The sequence below is a fragment of the Triticum urartu genome, chromosome 5A (assembly GCF_056163025.1).
Source record: "Triticum urartu cultivar PI428250 chromosome 5A, HENAU_Tu73, whole genome shotgun sequence".
NCBI classification, from domain to species: Eukaryota; Viridiplantae; Streptophyta; class Magnoliopsida; order Poales; family Poaceae; genus Triticum; species Triticum urartu.
The window spans coordinates 162,333,551-162,354,168 of NC_141877.1; positions in this window are offsets into that span (position 1 = coordinate 162,333,551).

Genomic DNA, 20,618 nt, shown 5'->3' on the forward strand with positions numbered 1-20,618 from the left:
CATCCCCAAGCCCCAGGACAAACCCTAGACCCCCAGTTCCCTCATTTGTCCCTCACACTCGATCTGGAAGAGGAGCCGAAGCTTCCGGCGCTGCGCCATAGTCGTCATTGTGGTCGCCGGCATCCCCTTGCTGTACCAAGGTGTCCATAAGCCTCCCCGCGGTTGTCTCCTTCGTCCCCACCAAAGAACCCGAGCCAAGCCGCACCGTACGCTCGGGATCGAGCCGATTTTTCCGCCACGGCCGCGGCATCTCGTCGTCGATCTACACCACCGTGCCACCCCGGCCGTCACAAGCACGTCCCCGACCGCCCTCTCGGTGAGCCGCGCCGATTCCCCCCGTTTTCCTGCTCGATCCACCGCCGTAGCCGAGTGTTCCATCTTGTTGCTCGACACGCTCTCTGCGAGCCTGCACGCGGCGGCCGCGCCCTGCCCCGCGGCCACACGCGAGCGCGCTCGCCTTCTGCCCGAGTTCCGCGTGCCCCCTACTCCTGCAGCCGCCTGCAGATGCTCTGGCCGTCCCGGCGCATGCCCGTGCGCCCTCGGCCCTGCCAGCGTCACCGCCGCTGCATCCGGCGCTCGCTCACTGCTGCTGTATGTTGGTACTTCATGCAGCCGATGCTCCTCTTGCCCCGGATGCTGCTAGTCGCTCCGGCTATCTACTGTTGTCGCTGCGTTGCTTGCCGCTGCATGCTCTGCCCGCTACCGCTACATCTAGCACCACTGCTGCCGCTTTTGCTGCTTGCTGATGCCGCTCTGCCCTACTTCCTCCTGTTGTGCTTTTGCTGCTGCTACTTTGCCATGGCCGTGCATGTGGGCACAGCATGCACAACCGGCTGTGTCTCTGGTCGGCTTATTTTATTAGAGATAGGATAGTTTTAGGATTATATTAGTACACTAAATTTCCTCATGTGTGGATGACATGTTGGCTTCATTTGATTAGGATAGTTTTTAATTATATGTATAGGTATATCATATGTCATGTGGGCCACACCTTATCCCTTTGACCAGTCAAACTGACCTAGTCAACTCGAATTATTATTAATTTCAAAAATTCATTAAAACTTTGGAAATGCATATAAAATAAATTGTAACTCGGATGAAAAAACTTTGTACATGAGAGTTGCTCAGAACAACGAGACGAATCCAAATACGCGCGTCCGTTTGTCACACCCCTAGCATAGTGAACGCACAACTTTCCCCTCCGGTTCATCTGTCCAAAAACGCGAAACACCGGGATACTTTCCCGAATGTTTCCCCCTTCGTCGGTATCACCTCCTACTGCGTTAGGGCACACCTGGCACCGTTACTTGTCATGTCTTGCATCGATATGCATCTGTTTGCATTGTATTCATTGTTTCTTCCCCCTCTTATCTCCGGTAGACTACGAGACTGACGCCACTGCTGGTGCCCCGATCGACTACGTTATTGACGAGCCCTCTTTGCCAGAGCAACCAGGCAAGCCCCCCCCTTTGATCAACCCAATATCGCCTATTCTTCTCTCTACTGCTTGCATTAGAGTAGTGTAGCATGTTACTGCTTTCCGTTAATTCTATTCGGATGCATAGCATGTCCTTGCTACTACTATTGTTACCTTTACCTGCAATCCTAAATGCTTAGTATAGGATGCTAGTATTCCATCAGTGGCCCTACATTCTTGTCCATCTGCCATGCTATACTATCGGGCCGTGATCACTCGGGAGGTGATCACGGGTATATATTTTATACATGATACATGTGGTGACTAAAGTCGGGTCGGCTCGTAGAGTACCCGCGAGTGATTCACGGATTGGGTCCGAAAGGATGTTTGTCCCGATGGCCCTCTGAGTGAACCTTTGTGACGGAGGGACAGGGTAGGTTGAGACCACCTAGGAGAGAGGTGGGCCTGGCCCTGGTCGGCGTCCGCGGTTAATTCAATTAACACGCTTAACGAGATCTGGGTATTTGATCTGAGTCTGGCCACTGGCCTATACGCACTAACCAACTACGCGGGAACAGTTATGGGCACTCGACGTCGTGGTATCAGCCGAAGCCTTCTTGACGTCAGCGACTGGGCGGCGCGCGCCAGGTTGGACTAGAATGCCTGCTCTTGTATAAGGGAGGCTAGGTCTGCTTGCCGGCCGCGTACGCATCGTGCAGGTGTGCAATGGGCGATGGGCCCAGACCCCTACGCCATAGGATTTAGACCGGCGTGCTAACATCTCTGTTGTGCCTAGGTGGGGTTGCGACGTGTTGATCTTCTGAGGCCGGGCATGATCCAGGAAGGTGTGTCCGGCCAAAGGGAATCGAGCGTGTTGGGAAATGTGGTGCACCCCTGCAGGGAAGTTTATCTATTCGAATAGCCGTGTCCCTCGGTAACAGGACGACTTGGAGTTATGTCTTGACCTTATGACAACTAGAACCGGATACTTAATAAAACACACCTTTCCAAGTGCCAGATACAACCGGTGATCGCTCTCTAACAGGGCGACGAGGGGAGGATCACCGGGTAGGATTATGCTATGCGATGTTACTTGGTGAACTTACCATCTACTCTCTTCTACATGCTGCAAGATGGAGGTGGCCAGAAGCGTAGACTTCGATAGGACTAACTATCACCCTCTTTTTTCGGCATTCTGCAGTTCAGTCCACATATGATACCCCCTTTTTCCATTTTATACCAATGCATACATATGTAGTGTAGCTCCTTGCTTGCGAGTACTTTGGATGAGAACTCACGGTTGCTTTGCTCCCCCTTTTCCCCCTTTCTATACCCGATTGCTGCGACCAGACGTTGGAGTCCAGGAGCAAGACGCCACCATTGACGACGACTCCTGCTACTCTAGAGGTGCCTACTACTACGTGCAAGCCGCTGACGACGACCAGGAGTAGTTTAGGAGGATCCCAGGCAGGAGGCCTGCGCCTCTTTCGATTTGTATCCCAGTTTGTGCTAGCCTTCTTAAGGCAAACTTGTTTAACTTATGTCTGTACTCAGATATTGTTGCTTCCGCTGACTCGTCTATGATCGAGCTCTTGTATTCGAGCCCTCGAGGCCCTTGGCTTGTAATATGATGCTTGTATGACTTATTTTATTTGTAGAGTTGTGTTGTGATATCTTCCCGTGAGTCCCCGATCTTGATAGTACACGTTTGCATCTATGATTAGTGTACGATTGAATCGGGGGTGTCACAAGTTGGTATCAGAGCCGACTGCCTGTAGAAATCCCCCTTCCACACTCCTTGGCCGAAGTTGAGTCTAGTTGATGAAAATTGTTTTACTAACTTGGCTGTGCGGCCCATGGGCCCACATCGCCATTGGGTGGTATTCGGATCTTTTATTCTTCGTCTATACTCTGGGGTTCTGATCTCTCTTCTATTCGAGTGAAATGATTTTTACTAACTCTAACATTAGGGTCTCGTGATCACATCCACCCGGAGAGCCCCTTGTTACAGATGATCGCCTGTTGTACCGAAGGATCTGAAGATACTCTCCGTTGTTCTCTCGAGACTTTGTGCCCATTGCTTTTGCCATCCCCCACCCCCAAAATATCCATATGGATAAATACCTACACCTTTCATTCTTACTTTTATTCCCAGTTAATATTGTTATTACACGATACCCCGAAATTCTCTCCATTGTTCCCAAAATATTTGTGCCCACTGCCCTTGCAGTTCTTAACCACATGAATACCCCTACAAATAATTACTCGCACTTATCGAGTATTCATCCATCCCCAGTTGTTCATATGTCTCATATGATACTTTGAAATACTATTCGATCTTTCAAGAATCCTCTTTAAAACTATTGCTCTGCTTATACTTGTCTACATGCATTATGGATGCTTCCCATAGGTCTAGCAGCATTCATTAGTCTCCTTTGACACCGTCATTTTGATCCTATTGATTCAACATGAGTGTGAATGCACGCAATCATTGGTTGATCCTTTTAAAATTATCTTTCCGGCTCAGGCGTCATTTTAAACATGGGCTGGATCTCGACCAATCGAATTGCCATCGATTGTACCCCTAAGTCTATTCAACTTATCCATTCTTAATCAGACCATTGGCTTCCGATCCCTTGATTTGGAAATGATAATTCCTTTGCATTTGATCTTTGAATCAGGCAGTTGTTTCTATAATCTGATACCTTTGCATTCTTTTTCATTCTGATTACCAATACTCACATCAGGTTCCTTGTGGTCCGTAAGACCAATTGCTTGGTTATTATCTGACAACGTCCTTCATATCCAATAACCTTGAGAGTTTCTCCCCTGATACATAATGCCTTTGGTAAATTGTGTCTTCTTCCCTTGGGCAAGTTATATCCTATGCCTTTGTCAACCATGTTCTGCTTTTGAGCTGGTGATATTTACTATTCAAGCTTGTGGTATATGTTTCCACAATACCCCGATGGGTCGAACCTATGCCTTCCTTAATATGTGTGAACTCAAAAGTTTCCACGAGTCATACTCTTCTGGTATTTTACCAGATAAAATTTCAACACTACAACTTCTTCGGAAGTGAGAAGTGAATGAAAGGTTATGCATTGGAGAAGTGGGAGTCGGCCTTGAACTTTGTGCTCATGCCCATGGACACGATGTAGATCGTATCATTAAAGCTTCTCTTCAATTAAATATTCCCTTGGTATAAGTTCATCTTATATCTGGGATTTGGCCTTTTGCAATCGTGGTTCCGACCATGTTCTCCTTTAAATACCATTTCTCGGACAAGTTGAAGTACTTATCTTCTACAGATCATTGCACCTGTCCAACCATTACGTTGATCTACCATCGAGTATTACACTCGGGTATCTCAAGAATATCATGGAAATGCATAACCTTTTATGGGTTCTTCATCAATTGTTATTTCTCACCGATTCCAACTTCCTGGGTTCTGGGTTGTCGTCAACCGAGAACACAGATATGTGAACCGATTCCGCATTCCGGTTCGATAACCCTAAGTAATTTTCGTTGCTTATGAGTTTAATAATCCTTCATGTAATTCCTAGCCTGATCGGCTATATCATTATCGTGCTAATTTTAACTGTGTCACCTGGTCCTTATTCCCGGAGCACAATTTTTGACGATGAACTAAGCTTACGTCCATTTTCCTCATCATATCATTTCACCTTGAACAGCAAGCTGGATTTCGAGTTTGTGTCATACCCATGGTTCCAATAACCTTTCGCTTCATCATTCCTTTGACTTGATGTCATTGCCGATGGATTACATCTTCATGAAATCTCTGAACAATTGTGTCATGATCATCATCAACATTCTGAGCTCTTCCAGGATATCAATCGAATTCGTGATGAGGAATACCATCCTTGCCCTCGATGATTTGTGTTATCATCGGCCACTTTATTGCCATCCCTCCAACATGAACTTGATCGTGTTTTGTGTTATACCTTGAGTTCTTTGCTATCCAGCATTTGTTCTTCTTTACCTTAGAATATTACCATCTTTTATGTCGAGAATGTCATGAGAATTTCACCACCTCTTAAGAAATTCTTGATGCAGTGATGCTTCTCGCCATCACCGTTCTCCCCCCCCCCCCCCCCCCCGTGTTGAGTGAACTCTATTGTGAGAATTTAATATCTCTAGCAACCCTATTGTTTCAAAGTGAATGGACGATAGCTTCATTATCGAGTCACCATTCTAACATTGATCGTGCAACCCAGCCCATATTTCGGGTGCACCTTTCAACCAATGTTTAATTATGTATGTTTTTCCTCCAGCATACATCATTATATCATTTGATATGACAGCTGTTACCACCTTGTTCACATAATTGTGGAGATCTATCTTTTTGGAAATCTGGATGAATTGTCGCTGAGTCCATCAGCCACCTCCTCATCCTTTCCTTGGTTTAATGATGAACTCTTGTTTTGGAACTCGCTTCCATAGTTCATCTCCCGAGAATGTTACAATGTCATCTCGTCAATTTGTGTTGCACCTTTTCTTTTCAGGCATCCCGAGTCTGAGGTATCCTGGCACTAATCAGATCTGAATCTCGATCAGATATGATGGTTGGAACATATTTCCAAGAGTTATAACATTGGTCTTTAAATATGACCCGGTAAGGTGATATCGTGCCTAGCACACCTGACCGGAGGCCCTATTGTTATAGATTCCTTTTCAGTAAGGTTATCCATTCTTCCATGAGGAAATCGTAAGACTTATTCTACAAGTTATTCCTGATGGATCCTTTGTGTTTCCAATATCCGATCTTCACCTGATGACCATGTCAATGCTATCTCGATGCAAGAACATTTGAAGCCCAATGCTAAATGTTTCCTACTCAAATTATCCAAACACCGTTGTATGGGTAATGTCATGAAATTTCTCTCACCTTACCTAAAGACTGTTCTACATTATATCCTGTAATGGATATCATGCTCTGCTTGTCCTTGGGAAGGATATACCCTTGAAATATGTGTTTAAACACATTTTCCTTTCCATTGTTCTGTTTAAAAACTGATAATCACTTTTTCTTTCCATTAGTTTGTTTAAACCTTCTTGTGATCTATATTATATAAGCAGTAATATTTCCCTGCTTATGTAATCACCTCGTTGTACCACTCTGTCAGAAAGACCCTGTTACTTTTGTTGATGACATTCCGGTAACCACCAATGGACGAGAACTATGCCTATTGGTCCGCCTCGTTCAACGAGCAGGAAAATGGTTCTCTTCGTCCCTCGCCCTTGGTACCGATGTTGTTGCCGACATAACCGACAGACTCTGCTCTGACATGCCTTGCTTACATGATCGTGCAAGATGTCACCGCCCTTCCTACTTTTAACCCACATGATGGGCCCATAACCCACAGGTTACAGGATCGAAACTTTACTCACCTGTACCCCCTGTTTCCAAATTTATTCCTCGCGCTTGGCTTTGTAAGTAATTCATGAGTCACCTTCCTAGTGATCTATTCTGGTATGAGAGGCAATACTTATTCTCTTTGCTCTAGACCCTTTCACACTTTGTTTCAGGCATCGAACGATTGCCCGCCCACTCGAAACTTCCCATGATACCTCCTTACTTTACTCTCGATATTTTCTTAAGTTTCAATCCGTGAGTTACTTCCTGACACCTCCCACAATGTTTCGACCTTGTAGAGGTCCGTTCTCCCGGAATATCCACCATTTATTCTTTCATAAGTATGATGGAGTTCCCAAAGAAAGGATGATGACTTCATCATGATGGCCTGAAGCAGAGGGATGAAGACATCAATGTAATGGATCGACCTCTTCGAGAAGAGCAACAAAGACCAAGAAGATTCGCTAGCATTTCATAACCAAACCTTTCCCCTTACTCCACCTCTTAAAACTCGGGACGAGATTTCTTGTAGTGGAGGAGAATTGTGACGCCCGGATAATTAAGCTATAGTAATCCTCTGGCTAATGATGCCAGGTCATCATAATTGAATCTTTTCGAAACTTCACTTGTTTCAAATCAAGTCAAATTCAAATGCAAATAACAAGTCAAATAATATTTTTGCAAAACAGTGAATTAAAATGTTCAGGAGGTTGAAAAACAATTCACTAAATAATTAACAAATCAACAAATATTTCAGGGAATCTTTATATGCCTCTAAAATAATTAAAACAGAGGCTAACAACATTTAATTGAACCTTTAAAAAATAAATAAATACTTGTACTATTCAATCATATTTGAAACTTTTTATACTAGGTCATTACATGGCCTAATATTTATGTGCTAAGTTTCATAAGCAACTAAATTCTTTTACTACACAAACTAAATATAAAAGAGTGCGAGAAGAGAAACAAAAAAGAAAACAAAAGGAAAAAAGCAATAATAAAGGGGGAAAAGGCCCACTGTACACTTGGGCCACAAGTGTACAGTGTACAGCCAGCCCACCGCGGCACCTTCTTCAACCCCCTATTCAGCCAGGCCGTCGTGGACGCTCGTGCGTCGTTCATGGCATGGATGCCGCATGCGGCGACCATCCGTTGTTTCCCCACGCCGTATAAGGCCATCCCCAAGCCCCAGGATAAACCCTAGAGCCCTAGTTCCCTCGTTTGTCCCTCACACTCGATCTGGAAGAGGAGCCGAAGCTTCCGGCGCTGTGCCATAGTCGTCATCGTGGCCGCCGGCCTCCCCTTGCTGCACCAAGGTGTCCAGAAGCATCCCCGCGGTCGTCTCCTTCGTCCCCACCGAAGAACCCGAGCCAAGCCACACCGTATGCTCGGGATCGAGCCGATTTTTCCGCCACGGCCGCGGCATCTCGTCGTCGATCTACACCACCGCGCCACCCCGGCCGTCACAAGCACGTCCCCGACCGCCCTCTCGCTAAGCCGCGCAGATTCCCCTCGTTTTCCCGCTCGATCCACCATCATAGCTGAGTGTCCCATCTTGCTGCTCGACACGCTCTCTACGCCCTTGCACGCGGCGGCCGCACCCTACCCCGCGGCCACACGCGGGCGCGCTCGCCTTCTGCCCGAGTTCCGCGCGCCCCCTACTCCTGTCGCCGCCTACTAGATGCTCTGGCTGTCCCGGCGCATGCCCGTGCGCCCTCGGCCCTGCCAGCGTCACCGCTGCTACATCCGACACTCGCTCGCTGCTGCTGTTTGTTGGTACTTCATGCAGCTGATGCTCCTCTTGCCGCAGCTGCGCTGATGCTGCTAGTCGCTCTGGCTATCTACTGTTGCCGCTGCTTGCTCTGCCCGCTACCGCTGCATCTAGCACCACTTCTGCCACTTTTGCTGCTTGCTGATGCCGCTCTGCCCTACTTCCTCCTGATGTGCTTTTGCTGCTGCTTCTTTGCCATGGCCGTGCATGTGTGTACAGCATGCACAACCGGTTGTGTCTCTGGCCGGCTTATTTTATTAAAGATAGGATAGTTCTAGGATTATATTAGTACACTAAATTGCCTAATGTGCAGATGACATGTTGGCTTCATTTGATTAGGATAGTTTTTAATTATATGTATATGTATATCATATGTCATGTGGGCCACACCTTATCCCTTTGATCACTCAAACTGACATGGTCAACTCAAATTATTATTAATTTCAAAAATTCATTAAAACTTTGGAAATGCATATGAAATAAACTATAACTCGGATGAAAAAACTTTGTACATGAAAGTTGCTTAGAACGACGAGACGAATCGAAATATGTGGTTCGTTTGTCAGCCACACACTCCTAGCATAGTGAACGCGCAACTTTCCCCCCTCCGGTTCATCTGTCCGAAAACAGAAAACACCGGGGATACTTTCCTGGATGTTTCCCCCTTCACCGGTATCACCTCCTACTGCGCTAGGGCACACCTGGCACCGTTACTTGTCATGTCTTGCATCGATATGCATCTGTTTGCATTGTATTCATTGTTTCTTCCCTCTCTTCTCTCCGGTAGATTACGAGACTGACGCCACTGCTGGTGCCCCGATCGACTACGTTATTGACGAGCCCTCTTTGCCAGAGCAACCAGGCAAGCCCCCCTTTGATCAACCCGATATTGCCTATTCTTCTCTCTACTGCTTGCATTAGAGTAGTGTAGCATGTTACTGCTTTCCGTTAATTCTATTCTGATGCATAGCCTGTCCTTGCTACTACTGTTGCTACCTTTACCTGCAATCCTAAATGCTTACTATAGGATGCTAGTATTCCATCAGTAGCCGTACATTCTTGTCCGTCTGCCATGCTATACTATCGGGCCGTGATCACTCGGGAGGTGATCATGGGTATATACTTTATACATGATACATGTGGTGACTAAAGTCGGGTCGGCTCTTAGAGTACCCGCGAGTGATTCACGGATTGTGTCCGAAAGAACGTTTGTCCTGACGGCCCTCTGAGTGAACCTTTGTGGCGGAGGGATAGGTTAGGTTGAGACCACCTAGGAGAGAGGTGGGTCTGGCCCTAGTCAACGTCCGCGGTTAATTCAAATAACATGCTTAACGAGATCTGGGTATTTGATCTGAGTCTGGCCACTGGCCTACACGCACTAACCAACTATGCGGGAACAGTTTTGGGCACTCGACGTCGTGGTATCAGCCGAAGCCTTCTTGACGTCAGTGACTCAGCGGCACGCGCCAGGTTGGACTGGAACGCCTGCTCTTGTATAAGGGAGGCTAGGTCTGCTTGCCGGCCGCGTACGCAATGTGCAGGTGTGCAATGGGCGATGGGCCCAGACCCCTATGCCATAGGATTTAGACCGGCGTGCTGACCTCTCTGTTGTGACTAGGTGGGCTGCGACGTGTTAATCTTCCGAGGCCGGGCATGATCCAGGAAAGTGTGTCCGGCCAAAGGGGATCGCGTGTGTTGGGAAATGTGGTGCACCCCTGCAGGGAAGTTTATCTATTTGAATAGCCGTGTCCCTCGATAATAGGACGACTTGGAGTTGTACCTTGACCTTATGACAACTAGAACCGGATACTTAATAGAACACACCTTTCCAAGTGCCAGATACAACCGGTGATCGCTCTCTAACAGGGCGACGAGGGGAGGATCACCAGGTAGGATTATGCTATGCGATGTTACTTGGTGAACTTACCATCTACTCTCTTCTACATGCTGCAAGATGGAGGTGGCCAGAAGCGTAGACTTCGATAGGACTAACTATCACCCTCTTTTTTCGGCATTCTGCAGTTCAGTCCACATATGATACCCCCTTTTTCCATTTTATACCAATGCATACATATGTAGTGTAGCTCCTTGCTTGCGAGTACTTTGGATGAGAACTCATGGTTGCTTTGCTCCCCCTTTTCCCCCTTTCTATACCCGATTGCTGCGACCAGACGTTGGAGTCCAGGAGCAAGACGCCACCATTGACGACGACTCCTGCTACTCTAGAGGTGCCTACTACTACGTGCAGGCCGCTGACGACGACCAGGAGTAGTTTAGGAGGATCCCAGGCAGGAGGCCTGCGCCTCTTTCGATTTGTATCCCAGTTTGTGCTAGCCTTATTAAGGCAAACTTGTTTAACTTATGTCTGTACTCAGATATTGTTGCTTCCGCTGACTCGTCTATGATCGAGCTCTTGTATTCGAGCCCTCGAGGCCCTTGGCTTGTAATATGATGCTTGTATGACTTATTTTATTTGTAGAGTTGTGTTGTGATATCTTCCCGTGAGTCCCTGATCTTGATCGTACACGTTTGCGTGTATGATTAGTGTACGATTGAATCGGGGGCGTCACACTTGGAGTTCGGAATTGTTCCGGGGGTACCGGGTGACGACCAACGTGTGCGAAAGGGGTTTCGGAGGCCCCGGCGAGCGTTGGGGGCCTTATGGGCCAAGGAGAGGGGGGCACATCAGCCCACTAAGGGGCTGAGTGCCCCTCCCACCCCATCTCACGTAGCCTGGAGAGATGGGGGTGCCTCCCCTAGGGCAGCCACCCCTCCCGGCTTGGGGGCAAGTTTCCTAGGGGTGGGGGCACCCAAACCCATCTAGGGTTTCCCCTGTGGCTGCCGCCCCTACCCTAGGGAAACCCTAGGGCGCCTCCTCCTCCCCCCTTCCCCCTATATATAGTGAGGGAGGGAGGCAACCTCACCCCCTTGCCTGGCGCAGCCCCTCCCTTCTCCTACACCTCCTCCTCCGTCGCGCTTGGCGAAGCCCTGCCGGAGAACCACGAGCTCCATCACCACCATGCCGTCGTGCTGTCGGAGTTCTCCCCCAACTTCTCCTCTCCCCTTGCTAGATCAAGAAGGAGGAGACATTCCCGGGCTGTACGTGTGTTGAGGCGGAGGCGCCGTTGTTTGACGCTTATATGCATGTACGACTCCACCAACCACGTTCTTGTAACGCTTCCGCTTAGCGATCTTCAAGGGTATGAAGATGCACTCCCTCTCTCGCGTTGCTAGTATCTCCTATTTTGATCTTGGTGACACGTAGGAATTTTTTTTGAATTATTGCTACGTTCCCCAATGGTGGCATCATGAGCTAGGCCTATGCGTAGATTCTATGCACGAGTAGAACACAAAGCAGTTGTGGGCGATGATTTGTTCAATTTGCTTACCGTTACTAGTCTTATCTTGATCCGACAGCATTGTGGGATGAAGCGGCCCGGACCGACCTTACACGTACGCTTACGTGAGACTGGTTCCACCGACTAACATGCACTTGATGCATAAGGTGGCTGGCGGGTGTCTGTCTCTCCCACTTTAGTCGGATCGGATTCGATGAAAAGGGTCCTTATGAAGGGTAAATAGCAATTGGCATATCACCATTGTGGTTTTGCGTAGGTAAGAAACGTTCTTGCTAGAAACCCATAGAAGCCACGTAAAACATCCAACAACAATTAGAGGACGTCTAACTTGTTTTTGCAGGGTATGCTATGTGATGTGATATGGCTAAAAGGATGTGATGAATGATATATGTGATGTATGAGATTGATCATGTTCTTGTAATAGGAATCACGACTTGCATGTTGATGAGTATGACAACCGGCGGGAGCCATAGGAGTTGTCTTAATTTATTTATGACCTGCGTGTCAATGAAAACGCCATGTAATTACTTTACTTTACTGCTAACTGTTAGCCATAGTAGTAGAAGTAATAGTTGGCGAGGCAACTCCATGAAGACGTGATGATGGAGATCATGGTGTCATGCCGGTGACGATGGTGTTCATGCAGCGCCTCGAATATGGAGATCAAAGACGCAAGATGATATTGGCCATATCATGTCACTTTATGATTTGCATGTGATGTTTGTCATGTTTACATCTTATTTGCTTAGAACGACGGTAGCATAAATAAGATGATCCCTCACTTAAATTTCAAGAAAGTTTTCCCCCTAACTGTGCACCGTTGTGAAGGCTCGTTGTTTCGAAGCACCACGTGATGATCGGGTGTGATAGATTCTAACGTTCGAATACAACGGGTGTAAGCCAGATTTGCACATGCATAACACTTAGGTTGACTTGACGAGCCTAGCATGTACAGACATGGCCTCGGAACACGAGAGACCGAAAGGTCGAACATGAGTCGTATAGTAGATACAATCAACATGGAGATGTTCACCGTTTATGACTAGTCCGTCTCACGTGATGATCGGACATGGCCTAGTCGATTCGGATCATGTATCACTTAGATGACTAGAGGGATGTCTATCTAAGTGGGAGTTCATTGAATAATTTGATTAGATGAACTTTAATTATCATGAACATAGTCTAAATTGTCTTTGCAAATTATGTTGTGGACTAATAGCTTGCGCTTTAGCTCTTTGTTTTAATACGTTCCTAGAGAAAGACTAAGTTGAAAGATATTGTAAGCAATTGTGCGGACTAGGGCCATAGTCTGAGGATTGTCCTCACTGCTACACAAAAGGTTCTGTCCTTGATGCACCGCTCGGTGTGCCAACCCCTCTGGCGTCGTCTGTGGATGTTGTGAACATCTGGTAGACACGTACTGATGACTACCTGATAGTTTAGTGCGCCATGCTTTATGGCTTAGAGTCGGGGCTCCAAAAGCGTTTTGAACGCCATAGAACATATGAGATGTTCGAAGAGCTGAAATTGGTATTTCAGGCTCATGCCCGTGTTGAGAGGTTGAGACCTCTGACAAGACCTTTGCCTACAAGATGGAGGAGAATAGCTCAGCCAGTGAGCATGTGCTCAGAATGTCTGGGTACTTCAATCACTTGAATCAAGTGGGAGTTAATCTTCCAGATAAGATAGTGATTGACAAAAGTTCTCCAGTCGCTATCACCAAGCTACTAGAGTTTCGTGATGAACTATAACATGCAAGGGAAGATAATCCCGGAGCTGTTCGTTGTGCTTAAGGCTGTAAAGGTAGAAATCAAGAAGGAGCGTCAAGTGTTGATGGTTAACAAGAGCACTGATTTCAAAGAACGGCAAGGGCAAGAAGGGAAACTTCTTGAATGGAAAGCCAGTTGCCGCTCCAGTGAAGAAACCCAAGAACCCAAACCCGAGATAAAGTGCTTCAATTAGGGGAACGGTCAGTGGTAGCGGAACTGCCTCAAATACTTGGTAGATAAGAAGGCTGTCAACTTCAACAAAAGTATATTTGATATATGTGTGTTATTAATGTGTACCTTACTAGTACTCCTAGTAGCACCTGGGTATTAGATACCGGTTCAATTGCTAATATTGGTAACTCGAAACAAAAGCCACGGAATTAACGGAGACTAGCTAAGGGCGAGGTGACGATGTGTGTTGGAAGTGTTTCCAAGGTTGATGTGATCACCATTGCACACTCCCTCTACCTTCAGGATTAGTGTTGAACCTAGATAAATGTTGATTGCATTGGTGTCTGCGTTGAGCATGAACATGATTAGATCATGTTTATTGCAATATGGTTATTCATTTAAGTCAGAGAATAATGGTTATTCTGATTACATGAATAATACCTTCTATGATCATGCACCCGATGTGAATGGTTTATTGAATCCCGGTCGTAGTTATACACATGTTCATAACATTGATTCCAAAAGATGTAGAGTTGATAATGATACTACCACTTTCATGTGGCACTGCCGCTTAGGTCATATTGGTGTAAAGCGCGTGAAAGAACCTCCATGCTAATGGACTTTTGAAGTCACTTGATTTTGAATCATTTGACACATGCGAACCATGCCTCTTTGGCAAGATGACTAAAACACCGTTCTTTGGAACAATGGAATGGGCAAGTGACTTCTTGGAAATCATACATGCTGATGTGTGCGGTCCGATGAGTGTTGACGCACGCGGTGGATATCGTTATTTTCTCACCTTCACCGGTGAATTGAGTAGATATGGGTATATTTACTTAATGAAGCATAAGTCTGAACTGTTTGAAAAGTTCAAGCAATTTCAGAGTTAAGTTGAGAATCATCGTAACAAGAAGATCAAGTTCCTTCGATTTGATCAAAGGGAAAGTATCTGAGTTATGAGTTTGGCAATCACTAAAGACAAGGTGGAATCGTTTCACAGTTGACGCCGCCTGGAACACCATAGCATGATGGTGTGTCCGAACGTCGTAATCGAACCTTATTGGATATGGTGTATGATGTCTCTTACCAATCTACCGCTATTTTTGGGGGTTATGCACCATCTATGTCCTTGGAGACGACACCGTATGAACTATGGTTTGGCAAGAAACCAAAGTTGTAGTTTCTTAAGGTTTGGGGCTACGATGCTTATGTCGATAGGCTTCGGTCGGAAAAGCTCGAACCCAAAGCGGAAAATTGTATCTTCATAGAATACCCAAACAAGACAATTGGGTATACCTTCTATCTCAGATCCAAGGGCAGTTTGTTGCTAAGAACAGGTCCTTTCTCGAGAAAGAGTTTCTCTTGAAATAATTGAGTGGGAGGAAGATAGAACTTGATGAGGTTGTTGAACCTTCACTTCAACCAGAGAATAGCGCATCACAGAAAGATGTTTTTGTGGCACTTAAGTCAGTTGAGGAGAAAGCTAATGATGATGATCATGAAGCTTCAGATCAAATTACTATCAAACATCGTAGGTCGACAAGGGTGTGTACAACTTCTGAGTGGTAACCCTATCTTAAAGGTCATGTTGTTGGACAATTATGAACCTATGAGCTATGAAGAAGCGATGGTGGGCCCGGATTCCAACAAATGGTTGGAAGCCATGAAATCCGAGATAGGATCCATATATGAGAACAAAGTATGGACTTTGGTGGACTTTCCCGATGATCGGCAAGCCATTGAGAATAAATGGATCTTTAATAAGAAGACAGACGCTGATGGTAATGTCACCATTTATGAAGCTCGACTTGTCTCAAGGAAGTTTCCGACAAGTTCAAGGAGTTGTCTATGATCAGACTTTTCTCAATCATAGCGATGCTAAAGTCTGTTAAAATTGTGTTAGCAGTTGCTGCATTTTTCATTTACGAAATCTGGCAGATGGATGTCAAAACAAAGTTTCCTTGACGGTCTCCGTGAGGAAAGGTTGTATGTGATACAACCAAAAGTTTTTGTCGATCCTAAGGATGCTAAAAGGTATGCAAACTCCAGCAATCCTTCTATGGATTGGAGCAAGCATCTCGGAGTTGGAACATACGCTTTGATGAGGCAATCAAAGCATTTGGGTTTATACAAAGTTTGCAAGAAACTTGTATTTGCAAGAAAGTGAGTGGGAGCACTACAACATTTCTGATAGGTATATATTGATGACATATTGTTGATCGGAAATGATGTAGAATTTCTAGAAAGCATAAAGGGTTGTTTGAATGGAGTTTTTCAAAGGAAGACCTGTGTAAAACTGCTTACATGTTGGGTATCAAGATCTATAGAAATAGATCAAGACGCCTATTAAGACTTTCACAGAGCACATACCTTGACATGATCTTGATATTGGGGAACGTAGTAGAATTTTAAAATTTTCTACGCATCACCAAGATCAATCTATGGAGTCATCTAGCAACGAGGGAGAGGGGAGTGCATCTACATACCCTTGTAGACCGCGAGCGGAAGCATTCAAGAGAACGGGGTTGATGGAGTCATACTCGTCGTGATCCAAATCACCGATGACCTAGCGTCGAACGGACGGCACCTCCGCGTTCAACACACGTATGGTTGGGAAGACGTCTCCTCCAACTTGATCCAGCAAGGGGAAGGAGAGGTTGATGGAGAACCAGCAGCACGACGACGTGGTGGTGGAAGCAACGGCGATCTCGGCAGGGCTTCGCCAAGCTTAGCGAGAGGGAGAGGTGTCACGGGAGGGAGAGGGAGGCGCCAGGGGCTAGGGTGCGGCTGCCCTCCCTCCCCCCCACTATATATAGGACCCCTAGGGGGGCGCCGGCCCTAGGAGATGAGATCTCGAAGGGGGGGCGGCGGCCAAGGGGGTTGGCTTGCCCCCCAAGCCAAGTGGGGCGCCCCCACCCCTAGGGTTTCCAACCCTAGGCGCAGGGGGAGGCCCATGGGGGGCGCACCAGCCCACCAGGGGCTGGTTCCCCTCCCACTTCAGCTCATGGGGCCCTCCGGGATAGGTGGCCCCACCCGGTGGACCCCGGGACCCTTCTGGTGGTCCCGGTACAATACCGATTACCCCCGAGACTTTCCCGATGGCCGAAACTTGACTTCCTATATATAAACTTCACCTCCGGACCATTCCGGAACTCCTCGTGACGTCCGGATCTCATCCGGGGCTCCAAACAACTTTCGAGTTACCATATACTAATATCTCAACAACCCTAGCGTCACTGAACCTTAAGTGTGTAGACCCTACGGGTTCGGGAGACACGCAGACATGACCGAGACGACTCTCCGGTCAATAACCAACAACGGGATCTGGATACCCATGTTGGCTCCCACATGCTCCTCGATGATCTCATCGGATGAACCACGATGTCGAGGATTCAATCAATCCCGTATACAATTCCCTTTGTCAATCGGTACGTTACTTGCCCGAGACCCGATCGTCGGTATCCCAATACCTCGTTCAATCTCGTTACCGGCAAGTCACTTTACTCATACCGTAATACATGATCCCGTGATCAACCACTTGGTCACATTGAGCTCATTATGATGATGCATTACCGAGTGGGCCTAGAGATACCTCTCCGTCATACGGAGTGACAAAATCCCAGTCTTGATTCGTGCCAACCCAACAGACACTTTCGGAGATACCCGTAGTGCACCTTTATAGTCACACAGTTATGTTGTGACGTTTGGCACACCCAAAGCACTCCTACAGTATCCGGGAGTTGCACAATCTCATGGTCTAAGGAAATGATACTTGACATTCGGAAAAGCTCTAGCAAACGAACTACACGATCTTTGAGCTATGCTTAGGGTTGGGTCTTGTCCATCACATCATTCTCCTAATGATGTGATCCCGTTATCAATGACATCCAATGTCCATAGTCAGGAAACCATGACTATCTTTTGATCAACGAGCTAGTCAACTAAAGGCTCACTAGGGACGTGTTGTGGTCTATGTATTCACACATGTACTACGATTTCCGGATAACACAATTATAGCATGAACAATAGACAATTATCATGAACAAAGAAATATAATAATAACCATTTTATTATTGCCTCTAGGGCATATTTCCAACAGTCTCCCACTTGCACTAGAGTCAATAATCTAGTTACATCGTGATGAATCGAACACCCATAGAGTTCTGGTGTTGATCATGTTTTGCTCTAGGGAGAGGTTTAGTCAACGGATCTGCCACATTCAGGTCCGTATGTACTTTACAAATATCTATGTCTCCATTTTGAACACTTTCACGAATGGAGTTAAAGCGACGCTTGATATGCCTGGTCTTCCTGTGAAACCTGGGCTCCTTGGCAAGGGCAATAGCTCCAGTGTTGTCACAGAAGAGAGTCATCGGGCCCGACGCATTGGGAATGACTCCTAGGTCGGTAATGAACTCCTTCACCCAGATTGCTTCTTGTGCTGCCTCCGAGGCTGCCATGTACTCCGCTTCACATGTAGATCCCGCCACAATGCTTTGCTTGCAACTGCACCAGCTTACTGCCCCACCATTCAAAATATACACATATCCGGTTTGTGACTTAGAGTCATCCAGATCTGTGTCGAAGCTAGCATCGACGTAACCCTTTACGATGAGCTCTTCGTCACCTCCATAAACGAGAAACCTATCCTTAGTCCTCTTCAGGTACTTCAGGATATTCTTGACCGCTGTCCAGTGTTCCATGCCGGGATTACTTTGGTACCTTCCTACCAAACTTACGGCAAGGTTTACATCAGGTCTGGTACACAGCATAGCATACATGATAGACCCTATGGCCGAGGCATAGGGGACGACACTCATCTTTTCTCTATCTTCTGCCGTGGTCGGGCATTGAGCCGTGCTCAATCTCGTACCTTGCAATACAGGCAAGAACCCCTTCTTTGGCTGATCCATTTTGAACTTCTTCAATATCTTGTCAAGGTACGTACTCTGTGAAAGACCAATGAGGCGTCTCGATCTATCTCTATAGATCTTGATGCCTAATATATAAGCAGCTTCTCCAAGGTCCTTCATTGAAAAACACTTGTTCAAGTAGGCCTTTATGCTTTCCAAGAATTCTATATCATTTCCCATCAATAGTATGTCATCCACATACAGTATGAGAAATGCTACAGAGCTCCCACTCACTTTATTGTAAATGCAGGCTTCTCCATAAGTCTGCGTAAACCCAAACGCTTTGATCATCTCATCAAAACGAATGTTCCAACTCCGAGATGCTTGCACCAGCCCATAAATCGAGCGTTGGAGCTTGCACACCTTGTCAGCATTCTTAGGATCGACAAAACCTTCCGGCTGTATCATATACAATTCTTCCTTAAGGAAACCATTAAGGAATGCCGTTTTGACGTCCATTTGCCATATCTCATAATCATAGAATGCGGCAATTGCTAACATGATTCGGACGGACTTCAGCTTCGCTACGGGTGAGAAAGTCTCATCGTAGTCAACCCCTTGAACTTGTCGATAACCCTTAGCGACAAGCCGAGCTTTATAGATGGTCACATTACCATCCGCGTCTGTCTTCTTCTTAAAGATCCATTTATTTTCTATGGCTCGCCATTCAACGGGCAAGTCAGTCAAAGTCCATACTTCGTTTTCATACATGGATCCTATCTCGGATTTCATGGCTTCCAGCCATTTGTCGGAATCCGGGCCTACCATCGCTTCTTCATAGTTCGTAGGTTCACCATTGTCTAACAACATGATTTCCAAGATAGGGTTGCCGTACCACTCTGGTGCGGAACGCGTCCTGGTGGACCTATGAAGTTCAGTAGCAACTTGATCTGAAGTTTCATGATCATCATCATTAACTTCCTCTCTAGTCGGTGCAGGCACCTCAGGAACATTTTCCTGAGTCGCGCCACTTACCGGTTTAAGAGGTAATACTTCATCAAGTTCTACTTTCCTCCCACTTACTTCTTTCGAGAGAAACTCTTTCTCTAGAAAGGATCCATTCTTGGCAACAAAGATCTTGCCTTCGGATCTGAGGTAGAAGGTATACCTAATAGTTTCTTTAGGGTATCCTATGAAGACGCATTTTTCCGATTTGGGTTCGAGCTTTTCAGGTTGAAGTTTCTTGACATAAGTATCGCATCCCCAAACTTTTAGAAACGACAGCTTAGGTTTCTTCCCAAACCACAATTCATACGGTGTCGTCTCAACGGATTTCGACGGAGCTCTATTTAAAGTGAATGCGGCAGTCTCTAAAGCATAGCCCCAAAATGACAGCGGTAGATCGGTAAGAGACATCATAGATCGCACCATATCCAATAGAGTGCGATTACGACGTTCGGACACACCATTACGCTGAGGTGTTCTAGGCGGCGTGAGTTGTGAAACTATTCCACATTTCCTTAAGTGTGTGCCAAATTTGTGACTCAAGTATTCTCCCCCACGATCTGATCGCAAGAACTTGATTTTTCTGTCACGTTGATTCTCAACTTCACTCTGAAATTCCTTGAACTTTTCAAAGGTCTCAGACTTGTGTTTCATTAAGTAGACATACCCATATCTACTCAAGTCATCAGTGAGGGTGAGAACATAACGATAGCCACCGCGAGCCTCAACACTCATTGGACCGCACACATCAGTATGTATGATTTCCAATAAGTTGGTTGCTCGCTCCATTGTTCCTGAGAACGGAGTCTTGGTCATTTTACCCATGAGGCATGGTTCGCACATGTCAAATGATTCGTAATCAAGAGACTCCAAAATCCATCTGCATGGAG